This window comes from Anabrus simplex, chromosome 1 (genome assembly GCF_040414725.1).
Source record: "Anabrus simplex isolate iqAnaSimp1 chromosome 1, ASM4041472v1, whole genome shotgun sequence".
Classification (NCBI taxonomy): Eukaryota; Metazoa; Arthropoda; class Insecta; order Orthoptera; family Tettigoniidae; genus Anabrus; species Anabrus simplex.
In genome coordinates this window covers 265,540,950-265,567,731 of record NC_090265.1, presented here as the reverse complement: position 1 = coordinate 265,567,731, position 26,782 = coordinate 265,540,950, and the positions used below count along the sequence as shown (strand labels likewise).

Genomic DNA, 26,782 nt, shown 5'->3' with positions numbered 1-26,782 from the left:
CCGGGATTTGAACCCGGGACGCTTAGATACAACCCGTGTATAATCCTTCTTCACTTCATGGGTTTTATTTTCGAAAATACCGAGCTCGATAGCTGCATTCGCTTAAGTGCGGTCAGTGTCCAGTAATCGGGAGATAGTGGGTTCGAACCCCAGTATCGGCAGACCTAAAGATGGTTTTCCGTGGTTTCCCATTTTCACACCAGGCGTTTGCTGGGTCTGCACCTTATTTAAGGCCACGGCCGCTTCCTTCCCATTCCTAGGCCTTTCCTATCACATCGTCGCCATTATACATATCTGTGTCGGTGCGAAATAAAGCACAATTATAGCAACAAAAAAAACGTTCGAAAATTACAAAAAGAAACAGGGTCCTCACTACACTGATTACAGAACATACTGAGCGTAGTCCCTTTGGCGCAGAGGAAAGCGCGTTGGACTTCTAATCCGAAGGTCGTGGGTTCGATCCCCACAAGGGACGGTCATTTTAAGCAAGAAGAGCACATAAATACCTTCTATAGTGTAAGAGTAAAGTCATGTAAACTCGTTCCGCTTCCACGTGATCCAAGTTTACAATTTTAAACGGCCACGTTGGAATACCTCACTCAAATATGGAACAATTGCAAATAACTTGAAATGTCCGTGAATTGTGTAGGCACTTGGATTATGAAAAAAGGAGAAATCGCAAAATGACGTCCTTCATTCTGTTTTGACGCAGTCTTTGTTTGACGTATATATACTGTATGTTGCCGATATTTTGAATACTATCGTAACTGCCTGAAGAGACTCAAAAGTGACATCACGTTATTCGATATATCAGCAACTTGCACATAATGTACATGAAGTTCAATAGACTGGAAGCTTTAACTCAAATGGTATGTTAGTTTGTATTGTCCTACAAATGAATGGAGAACGGGGTCTGGCATCTAATCACAGGAACCAGTACACCGCTTAGACGGTTCCTGTATTACTTTTATTATTATTTCATACGTAAACCCTCCAGGGTCGGGTTCCCCGGACTCAGCGAGGGACCACACGTCTACCCCCTCAGAGCAGTGTCCTGCTATGCTGAACAGGGCCTTATTGGGGATGGGAAGAATAGAATGGATAGACAAGGAAGAGGGAAGGAAGCTTTTTGGATCTTGCCTTTCATCGCACCGACACAGATAGATTTTATGGTGACGATGGGATAGGAAAGGGTTAGGAGTGGATAGGAAGCGGTCGTTGCTTTCAATAAGACACAGCCCCAGCATTTGCCTGGTGTGAAAATGGGAAACCAAGGGAAACTATCTTCAGGGCTGCCGACAGTGTGATTCGAACTCACTTATCTCCCGGATGCAAGCTCACAACCGCGCGCCCTTAACCGCACTGCCAACTCGCCCGGTAGGGAAGGAAGCAGTCGTGCCCTTAAGTTAGGAATCATCCCGGGATTTGCTTGGAGGAGAAGTGGGTAACCACGGAAACTCACTTCGAGGATGATTGAGAAGGGATCGGAGACCCTCTTGTCAGTTGACCTCCCGAGGCTGAGGAGCCCCTGTTCCAGCCCTCGTACCACTTTTCAGATTCCTTGGCAGAGCCGGGAAACGAAGCCAGCCTCTAGGGGGTGGCAGCTAATCACACTAACCACTACACCAAAACGGTGATTAATAATAATAATAATAATAATAATAATAATAATAATAATAATAATAATAATAATAATTGTACCGGGCGGTACACCTCCACGACGCAAATTCTAATATTGCGCCAGTCGAAACTCCTCTACTGGAGAACGCCTGAACTTTAACAAACTATATTAATTCAATGGTTTCTTGAAAGATGTCACCACAGTAAATTTGGTAATTTTGCAGTGTGTGAACGGTGTCTATTTCGACTTGTGTTTGTTTCCTCCGGATCAAGAAATTTGGACGTTTTCTAACAGATGTCTCTATAAAAACTATAATAACGCACTCTGGTGTAAAGGAATGACCTGTCCTGAAGAAATTTAACATTCATAACTTTGGTTTTGCTAAATTTTGTTCTGTAGTTTGGGAGTTTGCAATGTTAATCCTTTCTTTCCGCCAGTTTTGAAATTAGCCAATCCCGAATTTCTTAAATTAATTTTCGGAAAATCGGGGCTTTCTTCCCCAACCTGCTCTGTAACTGTGTTCTCTAACCAATAAACTGCTGTGGGTGTGTCCTATCATTCATGAAAGGTCTCGAATTTTCCGCGAGGGTATATAAACTGCTGATTTTCTGGTCTCCTCGCCACTTCAGTAACATCTCTCCTAGTGTAGCAGGGGGCGGGAAGCGCCTCTTTCTTCGGGCAGCAGTTCATCCATAAGGTAATGGCCATTTAATAACATTTCTCGCTAGCTCAGCAGTTTAACCCTCGGGGCAGGTTCGAAACTTTTCTCCTGTAACCTATCTTTAAAATGTAATAGACACTTGGTAAAACTTCGTCTCCTTAACTATAAATTGGGATAGAGAGTGTTAAACCCTCTCGAGCTCCCACTCCTATTGTTTCGAGGTGACTTTGTTTTCCCAACCGTTTCTTCCTTTCTTAATGTAATTAAGTCTTCTTATACTAGTCACCTCTTTAGTATGGGATTAGCCCTGGTGTATGCGCCCTAGTGCCAAGTAGGTTTTAAAAGAGTATTAGGAGTGCAAGTTACGCCTCCAGTCAAGTTGGTATTTTGGGCCATGTAATTTACCTGCTTCTTTACTGAACAGGCCCAGTAGGTTGGTGTGCTTTGAGGTCAGTTTGAAGTATAGTTTGTTGTGGCATTTGATGGGCTTGAATCTTGAGAGCGGGTTTGCTCTTTCTTAAATTTGGTTTCTGTGTGCCTCGAGGAGGCTTAATATGGTAATCAGGAGCCAGTGCTCCTTAGCATGATTGGGGTTTCCTGCCCCTTTGTTTGAACTTGGTATATAGGTAAAGTTGGGCTTATAGATCAAGGTTCGTGAGTGTCGGGCTCGAATCCCAAATTTTGTAATGAACTAAAATTGTACTTTCTTAATTTGTTGATCTACTACTTGGTACCTGTTATATTCTGTTATTTATTTATCTTGAAAAGAAAATATAACCTTTGTTAAAGTTTTAAATTAACTTTAATTTCGTAAGTTGATAATTATTCCCCCCCAGCACCTTCTTTCACCTCTGCTGTTCCACAGATACCTCGGGACAATAATAATAATAATAATAATAATAATAATAATAATAATAATAATAATAATAATAATAATAATAATAATGTCTTCCTCTGTGGTGTAGTGATTAGCTGCTTCACCCGGAGGCCACGATTCGATTCCCGGCTCTGCTACCAAGTATGAAAAGTGGTATGAGGCCTGGAACTGTGTCCTCTCAGCCTCGGGATGTCAACTGAGTCGATGCTGGTTCGATTCCCTCCCCAGTCAACATCGAAATGGTTCTCAATTTGTTCTCTTGACAAATGCCGGGATGGTACATAAGGCTGCGGCCGCTTCCTTCCCTCAACCGTGTGTATGCTTCCCAAACTTTTCATACCCTTACAAGGCCCCTGTTCCTCATAGCAGGTGAGTCCGTCTGGGCGACGGACTGGTCTTCTCCCCGCTTGTATCGCCTGACCCAAAGTCTCACACACTAGGACACTGTCCTTGAGCAATAGAGATGGGGTCCCTCATTGAGTCCGATGGAAAAACCGACCCTGGAAGGTAAACAGATTAAGAAAGGAAGAAAACAATGTCATGAGATGAACGAATTTGAATAGAGAAATATAATATTCCCTGTCATTCCAACTCACATGAGGTGGTAAGTGATTAAATCTACTCACAATCAGTCGTTCTTATCGGGGTATTGTTCTTCAAGTTTGCTTTTATCGTTTAACCTACACTTCTCTTGCTACATATTGGCGAATTCCGTTGTCCCTTTATCGCAGAGGATAGCGCGTTGGACTTCTAATCCAAAGGTCGTGGGTTCGATTCCCACAAGGGACGAGTAATTTTGACAGACAAGTAACTTGACTGGCAGAGTGCAGAGAACGAGATTATTGAGTTCAAGGCAAATCCATCAACGGCCCTGGGTAAAATAAAGCATACGACAGCACCGCAACGCACCCTGTGGGCTGATGTTACAGCTCAATGTAAAGTGAGGAATCGGCTTTTTTGTTATTTCATACATATGGGTTGGTATTTAATAATCGACAGTATCATGCACTTACAGGGGGAACATCACATTTATTCGGGTTCGGGTCGTTTCTGAGGACAAGTCATTACCCCCAAACTATTGTGACCGTTCACAACGTCACCTATAGTATGTCATGATATCCAGGAGATGAAATATGCCGTTTTCCGCGTCATTCTACGATAAAAACTGCCCAAGTCAGAATTTTTCTGCCCGCTCCAGGACTCGAGTTGCAATATCCAGAGTCGCGCGACCCAGCTCTAGTTGCTGGTAATTAGCAGCAAGGCGGTGCAAGAGCGCTTGTACTCGAAACTCTCTCGCTCCCACCGCGAGCGAGATGAAACCATACGCGTTATCACGTGACAAAGAATCTAGGTCACTAACTGAGCCCAGAGAGTAGGTCCAACGTGAAAACTAACATTATACCATGTTTTCCTCGCTCATCCACCACTACCAACTTATCGCGTTCAGCTGTTTTATTTCTGTTAATTTTTATAAATCACAAAATACCCACTGGATAATTAAGCGCAAACATTCATTTGAATCAGGGAATTTTACGCATAATTATGAGACCGAGAAGTGCTCTACTTAACTGACAGAGAGATAACTGCGCTGTAAACAAGGGCGCGTCTTAATGACTAACAGATGTTGGACTCTAGCCGTGCCAGGGAACACAAGGAATCCCCTGTGCTCGTCATCATTCACCGCCAAAAGCTAAAGGATGCTTTTAAGATTGCTTCAGAACCTACGAAGTTATTTTAATAACAGTCACTCAGTGGAGATGGGAATACAAGAGCTACATTTTGATATCCTGTTCGTTACTGTACGTTGCGTATTAACGGACCAATGTGTGAGAAAGGATTGCATTTTTTCCCCCACCCTCAGCATTCGGGTCTCTAGCGTAGCGCGCCTATATATTCATGAGCTGAGAAGGAGACACCAACCAGTGCGTTCTTATTGTAATGCCAGTACGGTAGTATTCCGTCGTGGCTTGTGAGTGAGTCGTTTGTGAAGAAATAATCTTGTGATTTGAGTAGTGTAATACAGTGATTCATTAAATTCTGTGAGTATGTGGAAATAATCACCCTCTGAGTGAGATGTTAGCGTGTACAGTGTGCCGCAAATTAATAAATAGGAACGGTACGAAACCGTAATAACTGATACCCGTGTGTAAAAAAGGTCGTACATCAAGCCTCCTATGTGTCTAAGTTAATACGGCTCAGTTAACACACATAGTGACGTACTTAGCGAAGTAGGTGGAGCGTACGTGCTTGATATCAATATGAATTACCAAGAAAGTCAGTGAACAGCTCAGTTAGACCTGATTGAGGACAGCGCCACGTTAAAATAACCCGCAGTACAGTGAGAGCTCGACTTACGGCTAAGTGCATTAGAACAGGCCTGAACAAGTGTCATGAATACGAGAATGCTAATACATTAGTGGCCTAACCACTGTCGTTTCTAGGGAAACTAGTGAAATTTCTGGGCCTATAATCGCTGCCTACAAGAGTAATAGATAAATGAGAAGGGATTAATGTCGGGCTTCTGGGACATTACCGACATTAGGTTGGAATGCTCGTGCTATTGAGCAAATCCAACCATATGTTCAAATTGTGGTGTGTGATAAACTAACGTATTCACTTGAGATAATTTCCCCTCATTTACATGTCTACGTGAACGCCGGAGTGAACGCCGACGCCCATCTGAATGCCAGAATTTTGCCTGCATATTAGAGAGAACCAGACGCCTAGCTGTCTTCGCCTGGTGTAGCAGAGAACGTCGAGAACGTCATACCAGATCAAGCCGTCATGTTCGTGACCTGCCAGGAAGTCATCATGGGTCTTCACATCACCGATGACGTGATGCAAGCAGTCTAAAATCCATGGAGTGCCTCCCTGTAAGGCTGTGAACGTGGTATCCAGAAGGCTGAGTACATTTCCAATTATTTATATCTTTGAAGGTCGTGTCCCATTGTAAATATGTAAATTTTTCACTTAGATGTAACGTAGATTGCAAGCACGCCATTTCAGAGGGATAATAATTATAATTTCATTTTTATTTGGGTTCTTATAGAATACTTTCTTCATGGTTTGGGAACGACCATATTTCACTACCATTTTTTTTTTTCAAGGGTTTGATAATGCATGACGTAAGTTTAAGGACCTCAGATTAATTATGTGTGAAGTACTGTCAAGCAAAGGGGCTTAAATAATTCTACGTAAACGACTCCAGTTATCATCTTTCTACAGCCAATAGGAGTCCTCAAAGATATCTCAGTAACTGGTTTTTTTTTGTACTTCACAAGCTCTTAGGAAATCCTCCTTACTAGAAATTAAAACTGCTGGAACAACGAATGGAGCATGAGATTGGGGTATATATCTCACATCGCTAATTAGTTCGCGAATACGCAAGTTAACTTGAACTCTGATGGCAGGAGATCATCAATAAATCTGCATCGTAGTCAATGTACCGAGAGGAGAAATGAAATGGGTGAACAGGCGGTAGCCATAAGATATAGTGTGAAATGAGAATGTTAAGTTTCCCCGGAACTCTTTAGTAATGTACACGAAGTGGATCTCGTGATGTGAACATGTTGATTAGGCCTGATATAGGGCCGTGATTTATGTGATGCCATTTGTGGCTAGTATTGAAAGAAGTGAATAGATTATTTGCCGTGGAGCCATTGCCCGAGAAGGCTAGTAGACCGCTCGTTGGAAGGGTGTCACGGATAGCTCCCAGCTGGAGTTTTATGAGCCCCTTTAAACGGGGGAGTGAAGGCGTTTTTCTTCAGTGAAATAGAACAGAGACAAGTAGTGAGTTTCTTTCCTTTTCGGTACAAAGATTACGCGTGTTAATTTAAAAAGAGCCAACGTCGCAGAGATTCCAAATGAGCATTAAATGAAGGACCCCTCCAATTTATTTCTTTAATTATCCACAGCGTATAGGGAATTCCAGGTCAGATATACCCCGTCTCAGAAGGTCCTGAGTTCATCGCAGGAGACAGTAAGGCCTCCTGTCACAAGCGGCAGGTGAAATAAGACCACCTGCGGTCCGTCGTGTGTATGTGAAATGTATATACTCTTGTCCATTGGTTGCAGGTAGTGCTATAATACTTTGTTTATGATGTCTGGTATTGAAGTCGCTAAATGCTTGTCCATAGGTAACATCGTTGTGTAAATAATGTCCTGATATGTGTGTTGATAAAAATCCTAATGAAATGGGCGTGTTTGTCATACTGCATATTTGGCAACGTATAACTTAAAGTACTGTTATAACGCGACTTTCAAGGGATTGGGAGTGTAAATTGCCTATTTCAATTCATACGATACTAGCAAACTTATATCATAATTTGATGCAAGTTGAATATATTAATTTTCGACAAACAAACAGAATTACAGCTGGGTATGCCTATGTTGAATAGATGTGTGTGTAAAGTGATTAGTGTAAGTGTAAAGTGAAATAATTAGAGAGAAAACGCCTCTCTAAGTCTGTGGTACCGGTAGTGTAATAGTTCGAGAGGGAGCGCCTTCTTAATTTTGAATATTTAAACGTATAATGAAGTGTAGAAAAGACTACCGAACATTTAAACGTTAAGATCACCCAAGTTAATATATGTAAAGTGTTTCTACGGCATACCCATGTAAATAATGTGTTTCACTAGTATAAGTAAAAATTTATTATACAAGATATTGTCTTTCTTCTCATTAGTAATGAAATGGTATTCCTCTCATAATTAACTTTTCCCCCTACTATAGAGACTATTACTAAAGGACTTACCGCCCCATCGGACAGTCCACAGACCCGAAAATGCGATACCGACTCGGCTAGCGAACTATTCTAGTAGGGGAGGGTGAGGCTTCGACAAACCGGGCTGAGTTCGAAGCTCACCGATGGTGCTCCATTCTAACGTCATATTTATGAACAATGGTAACTGGTTCGTGTACTGATGCCTTGGAAAGGTTACATAATTGGCGCCCCCTAACGTGTGGCCTTATTGTTGTTTGGGGCGAGTTACATATTGTTCTCGCGACGCATAATTTAGCGTCCCGTTGTTGGGGCAAGTTTGTAAAGCCCTACGGCACCATAAATATTGATATAGCCAATATTAAGGCACAAGTTCGAATACCACTACTATAAAAGGAGTACCTAAGGTAGTAGGATTATCAAATTGATTCGGTTAGAACTGAACGAATGGAAATACCAAATTTTACCCGTATATTAAATTTGCTAGAAGAGAGGAATACAAAATAGAATCAGAGCGTGTGAACGTGATAGTTAATATGAATAATGTGTCGGATGGAGTGCGTAAGCCGCTACCATAGACAGTTACGTCACGCGCAACGATATTTGAATGAGTGACTGGAATAAATTAAATCCGACGGATGTAGGGAGAAGAATGAAGAGATCGTGTACCAGGTTAAGTGGAAATATACACGATGGTCACTCAGAAATATGGCGGACCTGAAAAAAAAAAGTTATGGAATTGTGTAACTTCAGGGGAGCAATAAAATGACCTTCCCATTGTTGAGGATAAAATGACTGGACTGAGTTCTTCAAATTCTTCTGGTCACAGGTTCATGCCGAAGGCGATGCGTTTGTAGCAGGCCTTGGTAGTTTAGGGGATTCATCCAATGTAAACAGGGTAGATATCGCGGACAAGAGTGGAAGCCTCATCACTCTTAATTTTTTTTTCTCAAAATGAACAGTGCAATGTTGTCAGTTCGAGACGGGGAATTGTCTGCTAAAGCATCTTCCAAATCTCGAGGCTGAAAACATCCAATGTTTATTAAGTGCATTACATTTCTGGCACACGTATACCGAGCCCATTTAGGTCGCGGATTTAGGTAATATTTATTTTTAAAAAAGGGCTACATAGATTTAATTATTAAAAAAACAATATGTCGGGATAATGTTTATGAATTACGTAGGAAAATACTAGGGAAACACAAGTAATTGTTAGGAGGTGTGACGCAGCTGTTTTGAAGCTAATTTTGGCGTAAAACGACTTGGTCATTTTCAAAAATTGCACACCTTCCTAAGTTTAGGAAACTGAATCGTATGAACTGAAATACCACGAGCAGCTTAATTCAGGGGGGCACACATTTCTCAAGAAGTGAAGTATTATGGATGTGGAAGGTATTAAACAGTTGATGGCCGCCTTACTGGCCGAACAAAGTGAGAAGCAGGCAGAGCTTTTCAGGGAACAGAGTGCGAAGTTTGATGAGCGTCTTGCGAAATTGGAACAGGCTAATGCGGACAATAGTGAAAGACAGGCAGGACTTTTAAAGGAGCAGCTAAAGGCCGATAGTGAAAGACAGGCAGGACTCTTAAAGGAGCAGTTAAAGGCTGATAGTGATAGGCAGGCAGAACTATTAAATAAACTAGGACAGGCAACCACTCAAATTGAAGAACGTTTAGACCAGCACAATAGTCGAGTAGGTCAGCTCACTGCACGGTTAGACGGATACGAGGCGTCGTGTAAAGCCCAAGCTGCGGAGCTCAAAGAACATGTTAACTCTCGCATTGATGACGTGACGACACGCATAGATTCCCTCGCGTTGAAGCTAGAGCAAACCAGTCGCCGTCTGGATGAGCGTACAGCCGAAATAGAAATAAGAATGACAGCTCAGGAAAGCCGAATAGAAGAAATGGAAGGTCAGATAACGCAGGTTCGGGACGGCACAGAGACTAAATGCAAAGAATATATCGACCAGCAGATGGACAGAGTGAAAATTGAATTGAGGGTCACCGCCGAGGAAAAAGAATATGAAATTACTTTCGACACAATTCAAAAGGATGTAAATGACAAAGCAGTGAATGAGGCAACAGGGCAACTGAATTTTCGGCAAGGGAACGCTGCAGAAATGAAGAGAATTCAGAAGGGCATGACGAGGCGACGGAAGAAGAAGAAGAAGACGGATAAGGTGAAATACCGGAGGAAGAAGAAGAAGATGAGAGAATCACCGGTAATCCGGAAGAGTACACTTAACGTTGGTCTTCATGAAGGCATAATCAAAAAGCTCCAGAAATTTTTGATATGGACCAGAGGAATGGATAACCTTATGAGTTATCAGCGATTATCTAGGATATTGAGAAGATGCGTCATTGAATCAGGCCGGTCGCAGGACGATATTCAGTTCGTCAGGAAGAAACTAGAGAAGAAAATCGTCAATGAAAGAATACGTCAGAGAATACTTAGAAGACACGGGAAAACAGGAAATTTTCGTCTCAACACAGTGTTCCAGACAAACTGCGGACTTAAGAAGACCACTTTTACTACGGAATTAGGGACCGCACTAAGAAGGAGAAATTTGCTATGTCGCATGGCCAGAATAAAGTACCAGGGATGCTCAGCCCAAGACCTCGTGCTTTGGAAGTAGGGTTGAGTGAACAAGAGGAAGGATCGATACACTAATGATAAGCTACGATCCCACTTGAAATGTATATTGTGTACATATGGAATAACATTAATTTAACTAGTATAAGGAATAAAGGATATGCCATCAAAACACGCCAGAATATCAAGACGCTGAGAGACATGCGCAAAACTATAACTACATTAATGGGATCTTGTACAAATATGTGGATGATGCGCATACTCGTCTTAGAGTGGTCGTTCCACCCGCTCTCCAGGTTGACTTAATATGGCTGACGCATCACTCCATAGGACACGCTGGTGTAGACAAAGTCATGGCGACGCTTAGAGAGACCTTTACATGGCCGCGAATGAGGAGGATGACTCGTACAGTTTTAATGACTTGTGACATCTGTCAACGTATTAAGCCCAACGCGTACTTACTCAAACAACCACCGAAGCCGTTGATTCCTGAGAAGCCCCGTGAACTGTTTTCCATGGACTTCTATGGTCCGCTTCCAAAGGCGACCAGGGGGCTCCAATTCATTTTGGTGTGCATGGACGTCTTCAGCAAATATGTTATGCTGTGTCCAGTACAGAAAGCGAATACGCGTACCGTTGTCAACCAGATAAGGAATAAGATCATTCCCAAGATGGGCAAACCCGATAAACTCTTAACCGATCACGGATCGCAGTTCACTTCAGCCGAGTTCCGTAGAGACATGGAACAGATGGGAATTCAACACCTCATGAGTTCGATTCGACATCCAGAATCGAATCCGTCTGAAAGGATTATGAGGGAGATCGGAAAATTTTGCAGAATTTATTGCCCGAGACAGCATTGGCGGTGGGTAGATGTTGTTCCAACCATCATGGAATGCATAAACTCAACCGTACACGAATCGACAGGGCAGATTCCTAGCGTAGTGCACTTCAACGAACATCCCGAGAGACCATGGAAAGATGTCGTGCCATGTCCAGAAGATCCAAGACCATCAGTAGAGTTGAGGGTGAGAGATACGTTGGAATCTCTGAAGAAACAGGCAGAGAAGCGGTTACGACGATTGCGACGCAAACGATTCCACAGACCTCTACGTGTGGGAGAACTTGTATTGGTTAAACGTCCCGCAACTTCGGATCCACCACGGAAATTTTACCACAAATTTGCAGAGCTGTATATTGGGCCTTATCGAATAATTCAAAATTTAGAAAATAACGCGTACAAGGTACAATCCATGGATGGAACAACTGAGGCTATCTATAACGCCTCAAATCTAAAACTATACCATGTGCCAGGACAATTACCGGAGGAGAATCCAAACGATCCAGATGACCTAGAAGATGAAGGACAGCCTCCAGAAGAAGACGAGGACGACGGAGTGGATGAGGAGGATCCTGAAGAAGAGATGGATGGAGTAAACTACATGGAACTGGAAGATCAACATGGGATGGATGATAACACTGGCGAGTCGGGAGATGAAGATTGTCTAGCATGCTCGGAAAGACGAGATATCATGACCCAAGAATACTTGCATATCCTTATGTCCAGATACGTTCTAAGACAAGAAAATGCCATCCTACGATACACTCACTTTTAATGATACGAGAACCATGTGATTGGTAAGAAAAATCCCTACCCGTGATTTTTCTTATTTTAAGCAGGGGAGGGATGTGACCGTTCACAACGTCACCTATAGTATGTCATGATATCCAGGAGATGAAATATGCCGTTTTCCGCGTCATTCTACGATAAAAACTGCCCAAGTCAGAATTTTTCTGCCCGCTCCAGGACTCGAGTTGCAATATCCAGAGTCGCGCGACCCAGCTCTAGTTGCTGGTAATTAGCAGCAAGGCGGTGCAAGAGCGCTTGTACTCGAAACTCTCTCGCTCCCACCGCGAGCGAGATGAAACCATACGCGTTATCACGTGACAAAGAATCTAGGTCACTAACTGAGCCCAGAGAGTAGGTCCAACGTGAAAACTAACATTATACCATGTTTTCCTCGCTCATCCACCACTACCAACTTATCGCGTTCAGCTGTTTTATTTCTGTTAATTTTTATAAATCACAAAATACCCACTGGATAATTAAGCGCAAACATTCATTTGAATCAGGGAATTTTACGCATAATTATGAGACCGAGAAGTGCTCTACTTAACTGACAGAGAGATAACTGCGCTGTAAACAAGGGCGCGTCTTAATGACTAACAGATGTTGGACTCTAGCCGTGCCAGGGAACACAAGGAATCCCCTGTGCTCGTCATCATTCACCGCCAAAAGCTAAAGGATGCTTTTAAGATTGCTTCAGAACCTACGAAGTTATTTTAATAACAGTCACTCAGTGGAGATGGGAATACAAGAGCTACATTTTGATATCCTGTTCGTTACTGTACGTTGCGTATTAACGGACCAATGTGTGAGAAAGGATTGCATTTTTTCCCCCACCCTCAGCATTCGGGTCTCTAGCGTAGCGCGCCTATATATTCATGAGCTGAGAAGGAGACACCAACCAGTGCGTTCTTATTGTAATGCCAGTACGGTAGTATTCCGTCGTGGCTTGTGAGTGAGTCGTTTGTGAAGAAATAATCTTGTGATTTGAGTAGTGTAATACAGTGATTCATTAAATTCTGTGAGTATGTGGAAATAATCACCCTCTGAGTGAGATGTTAGCGTGTACAGTGTGCCGCAAATTAATAAATAGGAACGGTACGAAACCGTAATAACTGATACCCGTGTGTAAAAAAGGTCGTACATCAAGCCTCCTATGTGTCTAAGTTAATACGGCTCAGTTAACACACATAGTGACGTACTTAGCGAAGTAGGTGGAGCGTACGTGCTTGATATCAATATGAATTACCAAGAAAGTCAGTGAACAGCTCAGTTAGACCTGATTGAGGACAGCGCCACGTTAAAATAACCCGCAGTACAGTGAGAGCTCGACTTACGGCTAAGTGCATTAGAACAGGCCTGAACAAGTGTCATGAATACGAGAATGCTAATACATTAGTGGCCTAACCACTGTCGTTTCTAGGGAAACTAGTGAAATTTCTGGGCCTATAATCGCTGCCTACAAGAGTAATAGATAAATGAGAAGGGATTAATGTCGGGCTTCTGGGACATTACCGACATTAGGTTGGAATGCTCGTGCTATTGAGCAAATCCAACCATATGTTCAAATTGTGGTGTGTGATAAACTAACGTATTCACTTGAGATAATTTCCCCTCATTTACATGTCTACGTGAACGCCGGAGTGAACGCCGACGCCCATCTGAATGCCAGAATTTTGCCTGCATATTAGAGAGAACCAGACGCCTAGCTGTCTTCGCCTGGTGTAGCAGAGAACGTCGAGAACGTCATACCAGATCAAGCCGTCATGTTCGTGACCTGCCAGGAAGTCATCATGGGTCTTCACATCACCGATGACGTGATGCAAGCAGTCTAAAATCCATGGAGTGCCTCCCTGTAAGGCTGTGAACGTGGTATCCAGAAGGCTGAGTACATTTCCAATTATTTATATCTTTGAAGGTCGTGTCCCATTGTAAATATGTAAATTTTTCACTTAGATGTAACGTAGATTGCAAGCACGCCATTTCAGAGGGATAATAATTATAATTTCATTTTTATTTGGGTTCTTATAGAATACTTTCTTCATGGTTTGGGAACGACCATATTTCACTACCATTTTTTTTTTCAAGGGTTTGATAATGCATGACGTAAGTTTAAGGACCTCAGATTAATTATGTGTGAAGTACTGTCAAGCAAAGGGGCTTAAATAATTCTACGTAAACGACTCCAGTTATCATCTTTCTACAGCCAATAGGAGTCCTCAAAGATATCTCAGTAACTGATTTTTTTTTGTACTTCACAAGCTCTTAGGAAATCCTCCTTACTAGAAATTAAAACTGCTGGAACAACGAATGGAGCATGAGATTGGGGTATATATCTCACATCGCTAATTAGTTCGCGAATACGCAAGTTAACTTGAACTCTGATGGCAGGAGATCATCAATAAATCTGCATCGTAGTCAATGTACCGAGAGGAGAAATGAAATGGGTGAACAGGCGGTAGCCATAAGATATAGTGTGAAATGAGAATGTTAAGTTTCCCCGGAACTCTTTAGTAATGTACACGAAGTGGATCTCGTGATGTGAACATGTTGATTAGGCCTGATATAGGGCCGTGATTTATGTGATGCCATTTGTGGCTAGTATTGAAAGAAGTGAATAGATTATTTGCCGTGGAGCCATTGCCCGAGAAGGCTAGTAGACCGCTCGTTGGAAGGGTGTCACGGATAGCTCCCAGCTGGAGTTTTATGAGCCCCTTTAAACGGGGGAGTGAAGGCGTTTTTCTTCAGTGAAATAGAACAGAGACAAGTAGTGAGTTTCTTTCCTTTTCGGTACAAAGATTACGCGTGTTAATTTAAAAAGAGCCAACGTCGCAGAGATTCCAAATGAGCATTAAATGAAGGACCCCTCCAATTTATTTCTTTAATTATCCACAGCGTATAGGGAATTCCAGGTCAGATATACCCCGTCTCAGAAGGTCCTGAGTTCATCGCAGGAGACAGTAAGGCCTCCTGTCACAAGCGGCAGGTGAAATAAGACCACCTGCGGTCCGTCGTGTGTATGTGAAATGTATATACTCTTGTCCATTGGTTGCAGGTAGTGCTATAATACTTTGTTTATGATGTCTGGTATTGAAGTCGCTAAATGCTTGTCCATAGGTAACATCGTTGTGTAAATAATGTCCTGATATGTGTGTTGATAAAAATCCTAATGAAATGGGCGTGTTTGTCATACTGCATATTTGGCAACGTATAACTTAAAGTACTGTTATAACGCGACTTTCAAGGGATTGGGAGTGTAAATTGCCTATTTCAATTCATACGATACTAGCAAACTTATATCATAATTTGATGCAAGTTGAATATATTAATTTTCGACAAACAAACAGAATTACAGCCGGGTATGCCTATGTTGAATAGATGTGTGTGTAAAGTGATTAGTGTAAGTGTAAAGTGAAATAATTAGAGAGAAAACGCCTCTCTAAGTCTGTGGTACCGGTAGTGTAATAGTTCGAGAGGGAGCGCCTTCTTAATTTTGAATATTTAAACGTATAATGAAGTGTAGAAAAGACTACCGAACATTTAAACGTTAAGATCACCCAAGTTAATATATGTTAAGTGTTTCTACGGCATACCCATGTAAATAATGTGTTTCACTAGTATAAGTAAAAATTTATTATACAAGATATTGTCTTTCATCTCATTAGTAATGAAATGGTATTCCTCTCATAATTAACTTTTCCCCCTACTATAGAGACTATTACTAAAGGACTTACCGCCCCATCGGACAGTCCACAGACCCGAAAATGCGATACCGACTCGGCTAGCGAACTATTCTAGTAGGGGAGGGTGAGGCTTCGACAAACCGGGCTGAGTTCGAAGCTCACCGATGGTGCTCCATTCTAACGTCATATTTATGAACAATGGTAACTGGTTCGTGTACTGATGCCTTGGAAAGGTTACACTATCGCGATGATATATTTAGCCTTTTGCTAGAAAAATAACGTTGGAACATTTGACACAGGTCTTGCGTACTCTAACGATACCGTTTTTCAGGGGTCGATGACTTGTATGTTAGGTCCCTTTAAACAGAAAGCATAATCATCGAGCCGTTTTCGTATAGGCCGTATAGTCAGGCTGGCAACGATACGCATATGAAAACCGAAGGTTTCATGCATAATTTAGACTGCTTGCAATTCTATCCAGTGCTATTTGGATTTTTATGTATTTGAATGTTTAGTTATTCATTTTCTTTGTAAAACGTTTTTCATTAATATGTAGATAATATATTTCTATATTTTTTCGCGGGGCCCCCAAAGCCCGCTCCCCCCGCGTGACCAACTACTCAATCTACATGGCCTCCGACATGCTGTTATTTCTAAGAAGAAGAAAGAGATAGCAGGGAGGAGTGGGAAGTGATACAAGGAGTATCTGCCGGTTTCCGAGTCAGACTCGCTACCACGGCAAGAGTTTGTGTTAGGTAACGTGGTGTTGATGTATGGTATTGAAGGGTCAGGGAGAAACCACATAGGCAGAAAGAAGAAAGAGCTTACATGTAAAACCTGACGTCTTTTGATAGCACATGCAAGGAAGTGGGCTGGAAGAAGACCCGAGGTTGTGTTAGTTAGGAATAAGTGTCATGCAATCATAACCATTTCCTTGCCATTTTCTGTTATTATGGGGATCAGTCCTTCTTGTCACTGCCGGGTCGGCTCGGGTCTGCTGGCGTCTGGGCTTTGGGCCACAGGTTCGTCACATTGTCCAGCATCCAGCAGTCCATGGTGCCAAGTCTCCTTTTGGAGAGGGGGAATTAGAGCCAAGCCTTGCATGCAAGAGGCTATCTTCTTCCGCCTGTCGAAGTCCCTCTATGCGGTGTTGTTGGAACACACTTGTCACTACAGATCTAAAATTAAGGTTATTAATAACATATGTATATACAGGTTGTCATTGGAGTGCCGGCTGTTTGCCTGCTCTCATGTCCAGCGTTCTACCTAAATAGGGTGAACTCATTAAACATTTCACATTACGTGTCATCCCGGCACTTGTCTCGATGAAAAGTGGGAAACCACGGAAAACCACTTCGAGGATGGCTGAGGAGAGAATCGAACTCAGCTCATCTCCCGAGGCTATGTTGATCCGGTTTCATTCCTCCTACCACTTTTCAAAGTTCTTGGCAGAGCTGGAAATCGAAGGCAGGCCTCCCGGGTGGTAGCTAATCACACCAACCACTACAACACAGAAGCGGACATACAAATTACGGTCTCTTGTAGGGACCGAAACCACGAGCTTTGGATTAGAAGTCCAACGCGCTTCCTTCTGCGCCAAAGAGACTGCTTTATCTGCAGTTAATGATCAAAATTATACTGTATTCTAAACGTACACGTGATAAGTAAAAAGTGCAGTCACTTGAGATATGGTACATTTAGTTCCATATAGTGAATTCATCAGAGACCAGGTATCAGGACAGTCATTATACATTCCTCTTAAATGTAAGATATTAGATTCATATTCATTATTATTATTATTATTATTATTATTATTATTATTATTATTATTAACTATTTTATTGTTGTTGATATTCTTGGTATGGTTATCATCGTATATCCGTGGACAGGATTGTGTCTCTTATGCGGATCACTATTGTACGTGCTTTTTTGTCGATGGCAACAATAGATACACTTCCAAATTGAGGTCTCGCAGGGCAGGCGTCAAAGCCTTGCGGAGGATGGGAAGGCTGGAAGGGACAGGCAAGGAATAGGGAAGGAAGCGGCGGTGGCCTTAAGTACCATCCCGGCATTTGCCTGGAGGAGAAGTGGGAAACCACGTAAAACCACTTCCAGGATGGCCGAGGTGTGACTCGAACCCACCTCTACTCAGTTGACCCCACGAGGTTGAGTGGATCCCGTTGCAACCCACGAAATACTTTCAAATTTCGTGGTAGAGACGGGATTTGAACACGGTCCGCTTAGATACAACCCGCGTATAATCCTTCTTCACTTCATGGATATTATTTTCGTAAATACCGAGATCGATAGCTGCATTCGCTTAAGTGCGGCCAGTATCCAGTACCAGTGATCGGGTGACAGTGGGTACGAACCCCACTGTCGGCAGACCTGGAGATGGTTTTCCGTGGTTTCCCATTTTCACACCAGGCAAGTGCTGGGTCTGTACCTTAATTAAGACCAGGGCCGCTTCCTTCCCATTCGTAGGCCTTTCCTCTCACATCGTCGCCATAAGACATATCAGTGTCGTTGCGAAATAAAGCATAATTATAGCAACCCAAAAAAAAACGTTCGAAAATTACAAAAAGTATCAGGGTCCTCACTACACTGATTACAGAACATAGTGAGCGTAGTCCCTTTGGCGCAGAGGAAAGCGCGTTGGACTTCTAATCCAAAGGTCGTGGGTTCGATCCCCACAAGGGACGGTAATTTTAAGCAAGAAGGGCACATAAATACCTTCTATAGTTTAAGAGTAAAGCCATGTAAACTCGTTCCGCTTCCACGTGATCCAAGTTTACAATTTTAATCGGCCACGTTGGAATACCTCACTCGAAAATGGAACAATTGCAAATAATTTGAAATGTCCGTGAATTGTGTAGGCCCTTGGATTATGAAAAAGAGGAAATCGCAAAATGACGTCGTTCATTGTATTTTGACGGAGCCTTTGTTTGACGTATATATATATATCGTATATATGTTGCCGATGTTTGAATACGATCGTAACTGCTGGAGAGACTCAAAAGTGACACCACGTTATTCGATATATCAGCAACTTGCACATAATGTACATGAAGAACGTAATTTTAGTTCAATAGACTGTGGAAGCTTTAACTCAAATGGTATGTTAGTTTGTATGGTCCTACAAACGAATGGAGAACCGGGTGTGGCATCTAATCACAGTAACAAGTACACCGCTTAGACGGTTCCTGTTTTACATTTATTATTTTTTTATCCGTATACACTCCAGGGTCGGGTTTCCCCGGATTCAGCGAGGGATCGCACCGCTACACCCTCAGGGCAGTGTCCTGCTATGCTGAACAAGACCTTATGGGGGATGGGAAGAATGGAATGGATAGACAAGGAAGAGGGAAGGAAGCTTTCTTCTTTTTGGAACTAACCTTTGGTCGCGCCGACACAGATAGGGTTTATGGTGACGATGGGAGAGGAAAGGGCTAGGAGTGAAAAGGAAGCGGCCGTGGCTTTAAATAAGACACAGCCCCAGCATTTGCATGGTGTTAAAATAGGAAACGATGGGAAACTATCTTCATGGCTGCCGACAGTGTAACTCGAACCTTCTATCTCCCGGATGCCAGCTCACAACTGCGCGCCCTTAACCGCACGGTTAACTCGCCTGGTAGGGAAGGAAGCAGTCGTGCCCTTAAGTTAAGAATCATCCAGGGATTCGCTTGGATGAGAAATGAGAAAGCACGGAAACTCACTTCGAGGATGGCTGAGGTGAAATCCGAACACCTTCTTTTCAGTTGACTTCCCGAGGCTGAGGAGCACCTGTTCCAGCCCTCGTACCACTTTTCAGATTTTTTGGCAGAGCCGGGAAACGAAGCCACCCTCTGGGGGGTAGCAGCTAATCACACTAACCAAACACCAAAAAGGCGCTTGATAATAACAATAATCATCATCATCATCATCATCATCATCATCATCATCATCTGTTTTCCCTCCAGGTTCGGCTTTTCCCTCGGACTCAGCGAGGGATCCCATCTCTACCGCCACAAGTGCAGTGTCCTGGTGCTTCAGATTCTTGGTCTAGGATACAACTGGGGAGTATGACAAGTACCTCGCCCAGGCGGCCTCACCTGCTATTGAACAGGGGCCTTGTAGGAGGATGGGAAGATTGGAAGGTATAGGCAGGGAAGAGGGAAGGAAGCGGCCGTGGCCTTAAGTTAGGTACCATCCCGGCATTCGCCTGGAGGTGAAGTGGGAAACCACGGAAAACCACTTCGAGGATGGCTGAGGTGGGAATCGAACCCACCTCTACTCAGGTGACCTCCCGAGGCTGAGTGGATCCCGCTCCAGCCCACGTACCACTTTTCAAATTTCGTGGCAGAGCCGGGAATCGAACCCGGACCTCCGGGGGTGGCATCTAATCACGCTAACCACTACACCACAGAGGCGGCATAATAATAATAATAATAATAATAATAATAATAATAATAATAATAATAAGGAGAAGAATAAGAATAAGAATGTCCTCCTCTGTGGTGTAGTGATTAGCTGTAACACCCGAAGGCCACGATTCGATTTCCGGCTCTGCTACCAAATTTGAAAAGTGGTATGAGGCCTGGGACGGTGTCCGTTCAGTCTCGGGGTGTCAACTGATTAGAGGCTGGTTCGATTCCCTTCTCAGTCAACATCGAACTGGTTCTCCATTTGTTCTCCTGACTAGTGCCGGGATGGTACCTAAGGCTGCGGCCGCTTCCTTCCCTGTTCATTGTGTACCCTTCCCACCATTTCATAACCTTACAAGGCCCCTGTTCCTCATAGCAGGTAAGGGAGTCTGGGCGAGGTATTGGTTCTTCTCCCCGGTTGTATCACCAGACCCAATGTCTCACGCCCTAGGACACTGCCCTTTAGGCAATAGAGGTGGAGTCTCGCACTGAGTCCGAGGGAAAATCCGACCCTTGAAGGTAAACAGATTAAGAAAGGAAGAAAACAATGTCATGAGAGGAACGAATTTGACTAGAGAAATAAAATATTCCCTGTTATTCCAACTCACAGGATTTGGTAAGTGTTTAAATCTACTCATATTCAGTTGTTCTTATCGGGGTATTGTTCTTCAAGTTTGCTTTTATCGTTTGACCTAGACTTCTCTTGCTACATGTTGGCGAGTTCCGTTGTCCCTTTAGCGCAGAGGATAGCGCGTTGGACTTCTAATCCAAAGGTCGTGGGTTCGATTCCCACAAGGGACGCGTAATTTTGACAGACAAGTAACTTGACTGGCAGACTACAGAGAACGAGATTATTGGGTTCAAGGCAAATCCATCAACGGCCCTGGGTAAAATAAGCATACGACAGCACCGCAACGCACCCTGTGGGCTGATGTTACAGCTCAATGTAAAGTGAGGAATCGGCTTTTTTGTTATTTCATACATATGGGTTGGTATTTAATAATCGACAGTATCATGCACTTACAGGGGGAACATCACATTTATTCGGGTTCGGGTCGTTTCTGAGGACAAGTCATTACCCCCAAACTATCGCGATGATATATTTAGCCTTTTGCTAGAAAAATAACGTTGGAATATTTGACACAGGGCTTGCGTACTCTAACGATACCGTTTTCTAGGGGTCGATGACTTGTATGTTAGGTCCCTTTAAACAGAAAGCATAATCATCGAGCCGTTTTCGTATAGGCCGTATAGTCCAGCTGTCAACGATACGGATATGAAAACCGAAGGTTTCATGGATAATTCAGACTGCTTGCAATTCTATCCAGTGCTGTTTGGATTTTTATGTATTTGAATGTTTAGTTATTCATTTTCTTTGTAAAACGTTTTTCATTAATATGTAGATAATATATTTCTATATTTTTTCGCGGGGCCCCCAAAGCCCGCTCCCCCCGCGTGACCAACTACTCAATCTACATGGCCTCCGACATGCTGTTATTTCTAAGAAGAAGAAAGAGATAGCAGGGAGGAGTGGGAAGTGATACAAGGAGTATCTGCCGGTTTCCGAGTCAGACTCGCTACCACGGCAAGAGTTTGTGTTAGGTAAGGTGGTGTTGATGTATGGTATTGAAGGGTCAGGGAAGAACCACATAGGCAGAAAGAAGAGAGAAACTACATGTAAATCCTGACGTCTTTTGATAGCACATGTAAGGAAGTGGGCTGGAAGAAGACCCGAGGTTGTGTTAGTTAGGAATAAGTGTCATGCAATCATAACCATTTCCTTGCCATTTTCTGTTATTATGGGGATCAGTCCTTCTTGTCACTGCCGGGTCGGCTCGGGTCTGGTGGCGTCTGGGCTTTGGGCCACAGGTTCGTCCCATTGTCCAGCAGCCAGCAGTCCCTGGTGCCAAGTCTCCTTTTGGAGAGGGGGAGTTAGAGCCAAGCCTTGCATGCAAGAGGCTATCTTCTTCCGCCTATCGAAGTCCCTCAATGCGGTGTTGTTGGAACACACTTGTCACTGCAGATCTAAAATTGAGGTTATTAATAGCATATGTATACACAGGTTGTCATTGGAGTGCCGGCTGTTTGCCTGCTGTCATGTCCAGCGTTCTATCTAAATAGGGGTAAACTCATTAAACATTTCACATTACTCGTCATCCCGGCACTTGTCTCGATGAAAAGTGGGAAACCACGGAAAACCACTTCGAGGATGGCTGAGGAGAGAATCGAACTCAGCTCATCTCCCGAGGCTAAGTTGATCCGGTTCCATTCCTCCTACCACTTTTCTAAGTTCTTGGCAGGGCTGGAAATCGAAGGCAGGCCTCCCGGGTAGCAGCTAATCACACCAACCACTACAACACAGAAGCGGACATACAAATTACGGTCTCTTGTAGGGACCGAAACCACGAGCTTTGGGTTAGAAGTCCAACGCGCTTCCTTCTGCGCCAAAGAGACTGCTTTGTCTGCAGTTAATGATCAAAATTATACTGTATTCTAAATGTACACGTGAAAAGTAAAAAGTGCAATTACTTGAGATGTGGTACATTTAGTTCCAAATAGTGAATTCATCAGAGACCAGGTATCAGGACAGACATTATACTTTCCTCTTAAATGTAAGATATTAGATTCATATTTATTATTATTATTATTATTATTATTATTATTATTATTATTATTATTATTATTATTATTATTATTATTATTATTATTATTATTATTATTATTACTATTTTATTGTTGTTGTTATTCTTGGTATGGTTATCCTCGTATATCCGTGGACAGGATTGTGTCTCTTATGCGGATCACTATTGTACGTGCTTTTTTGTAGATGGCAACAATAGATCACTTCCAAATTGTGGTCTCGAAGGGCAGGCGTCAAAGCCTTGCGGTGGTTGGGAAGGTTGGAAGGGACAGGCAAGGAATAGGGAAGGAAGCGGCGGTGGCCTTAAGTACCATCCCGGCATTTGCCTGGAGGAGAAGTGGGAAACCACTAAAACCACTTCCAGGATGGCTGAGGTGTGACTCGAACCCACCTCTACTCATTTGACCCCACGAGGTTGAGTGGATCCCGTTGCAACCCACGAAATACTTACAAATTTCTTGGTAGAGCCGGGATTTGAACACGGTCCGCTTAGATACAACCCGCGTATAATCCTTCTTCACTTCATGGATATTATTTTCGTAAATACCGAGATCGATAGCTGCATTCGCTTAAGTGCGGTCAGTATTCAGTACCAGTAATCGGGTGACAGTGGGTACGAACCCCACTGTCGGCAGACCTGGAGATGGTTTTCCGTGGTTTCCCATTTTCACACCAGGCAAGTGCTGGGTCTGTACCTTAATTAAGACCAGGGCCGCTTCCTTCCCATTCGTAGGCCTTTCCTCTCACATCGTCGCCATAAGACATATCAGTGTCGTTGCGAAATAAAGCATAATTATAGCAACAAAAAAAAACGTTCGTAAATTACAAAAAGAATCAGGGTCCTCACGACACTGATTACAGAACTTAGGGAGCGTAGTCCCTTTGGCGCAGAGGAAAGCGCGTTGGACTTCTAATCCAAAGGTCGTGGGTTCGATCCCCACAAGGGACGGTAATTTTAAGCAAGAAGAGAACATAAATACCTTCTGTAGTTTAAGAGTAAAGCCATGTAAACTCGTTCCGCTTCCACGTGATCCAAGTTTACAATTTTAATCGGCCACGTTGGAATACCTCACTCGAAAATGGAACATTTGCATATAATTTGAAATGTCCGTGAATTGTGTAGGCCCTTGGATTATGAAAAAGAGGAATTCGCAAAATGACGTCGTTCATTGTATTTTGACGGAGCCTTTGTTTGACGTATATATATATCGTATATATGTTGCCGATGTTTGAATACGATCGTAACTGCTGGAGAGACTCAAAAGTGACACCATGTTATTCGATATATCAGCAACTTGCACATAATGTACATGAAGAACGTAATTTTAGTTCAATAGACTGTGGAAGCTTTAACTCAAATGGTATGTTAGTTTGTATGGTCCTACAAACGAATGGAGAACCGGGTCTGGCATCTAATCACAGTAACAAGTACACCGCTTAGACGGTTCCTGTTTTACATTTATTATTTTTTTATCCGTATACACTCCAGGGTCGGGTTTCCCCGGATTCAGCGAGGGATCGCACCGCTACACCCTCAGGGCAGTGTCCTGCTATGCTGAACAAGACCTTATGGGGGATGGGAAGAATGGAATGGATAGACAAGGAAGAGGGAAGGAAGCTTTCTTCTTTTTTGGAACTAACCTTTGGTCGCGCCGACACAGATAGGGTTTATGGTGACGATGGGATAGGAAAGGGCTAGGAGTGAAAAGGAAGCGGCCGTGGCTTTAAATAAGACACAGCCCCAGCATTTGCATGGTGTTAAAATGGGAAACGATGGGAAACTATCTTCATGGCTGCCGACAGTGTAACTCGAACCTTCTATCTCCCGGATGCCAGCTCACAAGTGCGTGCCCTTAACCGCACGGTTAAATCGCCTGGTAGGGAAGGAAGCAGTCGTGCCCTTAAGTTAAGAATCATCCCGGGATTCGCTTGGATGAGAAGTGGGAAAGCACGGAAACTCACTTCGAGGATGGTTGAGGTGGGAATCGAACACCTTCTTTTCAGTTGACTTCCCGAGGCTGAGGAGCACCTCTTCCAGCCCTCGTACCACTTTTCAGATTTTTTGGTAGAGCCGGGAAACGAAGCCACCCTCCGGGGGGTGGCAGCTAATCACACTAACCAAACACCAACAAGGCGCTTGATAATAACAATAATAATAATAATAATCATCATCATCATCATCATCATCTGTTTTCCCTCCAGGTTCGGCTTTTCCCTCTGACTCAGCGAGGGATCCCATCTCTACCGCCACAAGTGCAGTGTCCTGGAGCTTCAGACTCTTGGTCGTGGGATACAACTGGGGAGTATGACAAGTACCTCGCCCAGGCGGCCTCACCTGCTATTGAACAGGGGCCTTGTAGGAGGATGGGAAGATTGGAAGGTATAGGCAAGGAAGAGGGAAGGAAGCGGCCGTGGCCTTAAGTTAGGTACCATCACGGCATTCCCGGTATAACGTTCAAGGCAGCTAATCACGCTAACCACTACACCACAGAGGCGGCATAATAATAATACTAATAATAATAATAATAATAAGAAGAAGAAGAAGAAGAAGAAGAAGAAGAATGTCCTCCTCTGTGGTGTAGTGATTAGCTGTCACACCCGAAGGCCACGATTCGATTTCCGGCTCTGCTACCAAATTTGAAAAGTGGTATGAGGCCTGGGACGGTGTCCGTTCAGTCTCGGGGTGTCAACTGATTAGAGGCTGGTTCGATTCCCTTCTCAGTCAACATCGAACTGGTTCTCCATTTGTTCTCCTGACTAGTGCCGGGATGGTACCTAAGGCTGCGGCCGCTTCCTTCCCTGTTCATTGTGTACCCTTCCCACCATTTCATAACCTTACAAGGCCCCTGTTCCTCATAGCAGGTAAGGGAGTCTGGGCGAGGTATTGGTTCTTCTCCCCGGTTGTAACACCAGACCCAAAGTCTCACGCCCTAGGACACTGCCCTTGAGGCAATAGAGGTGGAGTCTCGCACTGAGTCCGAGGGAAAATCCGACCCTTGAAGGTAAACAGATTAAGAAAGGAAGAAAACAATGTCATGAGAGGAACGAATTTGACTAGAGAAATAAAATATTCCCTGTTATTCCAACTCACAGGATTTGGTAAGTGTTTAAATCTACTCATATTCAGTTGTTCTTATCGGGGTATTGTTCTTCAAGTTTGCTTTTATCGTTTGACCTAGACTTCTCTTGCTACATGTTGGCGAGTTCCGTTGTCCCTTTAGCGCAGAGGATAGCGCGTTGGACTTCTAATCCAAAGGTCGTGGGTTCGATTCCCACAAGGGACGCGTAATTTTGACAGACAAGTAACTTGACTGGCAGACTACAGAGAACGAGATTATTGGGTTCAAGGCAAATCCATCAACGGCCCTGGGTAAAATAAGCATACGACAGCACCGCAACGCACCCTGTGGGCTGATGTTACAGCTCAATGTAAAGTGAGGAATCGGCTTTTTTGTTATTTCATACATATGGGTTGGTATTTAATAATCGACAGTATCATGCACTTACAGGGGGAACATCACATTTATTCGGGTTCGGGTCGTTTCTGAGGACAAGTCATTACCCCCAAACTATCGCGATGATATATTTAGCCTTTTGCTAGAAAAATAACGTTGGAATATTTGACACAGGGCTTGCGTACTCTAACGATACCGTTTTCTAGGGGTCGATGACTTGTATGTTAGGTCCCTTTAAACAGAAAGCATAATCATCGAGCCGTTTTCGTATAGGCCGTATAGTCCAGCTGTCAACGATACGGATATGAAAACCGAAGGTTTCATGGATAATTCAGACTGCTTGCAATTCTATCCAGTGCTGTTTGGATTTTTATGTATTTGAATGTTTAGTTATTCATTTTCTTTGTAAAACGTTTTTCATTAATATGTAGATAATATATTTCTATATTTTTTCGCGGGGCCCCCAAAGCCCGCTCCCCCCGCGTGACCAACTACTCAATC

General features: G+C 43.3%; 6 non-coding genes across 6 annotated transcripts; all 6 read left to right on the top strand.

Annotated features, from left to right (window-relative positions):
• Window positions 1-402: 402 nt before the first annotated feature.
• TRNAR-UCU (transfer RNA arginine (anticodon UCU)) lies at window positions 403-475 on the top strand. The gene has a single exon. It is a non-coding gene; the product is annotated as a tRNA-Arg (tRNA).
• A 3,400-nt stretch (window positions 476-3,875) lies between these two features.
• TRNAR-UCU (transfer RNA arginine (anticodon UCU)) lies at window positions 3,876-3,948 on the top strand. Its single transcript has one exon. It is a non-coding gene; the product is annotated as a tRNA-Arg (tRNA).
• Window positions 3,949-18,411: 14,463 nt separating this feature from the next.
• Window positions 18,412-18,484, top strand: TRNAR-UCU (transfer RNA arginine (anticodon UCU)). The gene has a single exon. It is a non-coding gene; the product is annotated as a tRNA-Arg (tRNA).
• Window positions 18,485-20,913: 2,429 nt separating this feature from the next.
• On the top strand, window positions 20,914-20,986 carry TRNAR-UCU (transfer RNA arginine (anticodon UCU)). Its single transcript has one exon. It is a non-coding gene; the product is annotated as a tRNA-Arg (tRNA).
• A 2,716-nt stretch (window positions 20,987-23,702) lies between these two features.
• On the top strand, window positions 23,703-23,775 carry TRNAR-UCU (transfer RNA arginine (anticodon UCU)). The gene has a single exon. It is a non-coding gene; the product is annotated as a tRNA-Arg (tRNA).
• A 2,262-nt stretch (window positions 23,776-26,037) lies between these two features.
• TRNAR-UCU (transfer RNA arginine (anticodon UCU)) lies at window positions 26,038-26,110 on the top strand. Its single transcript has one exon. It is a non-coding gene; the product is annotated as a tRNA-Arg (tRNA).
• Window positions 26,111-26,782: the final 672 nt, after the last annotated feature.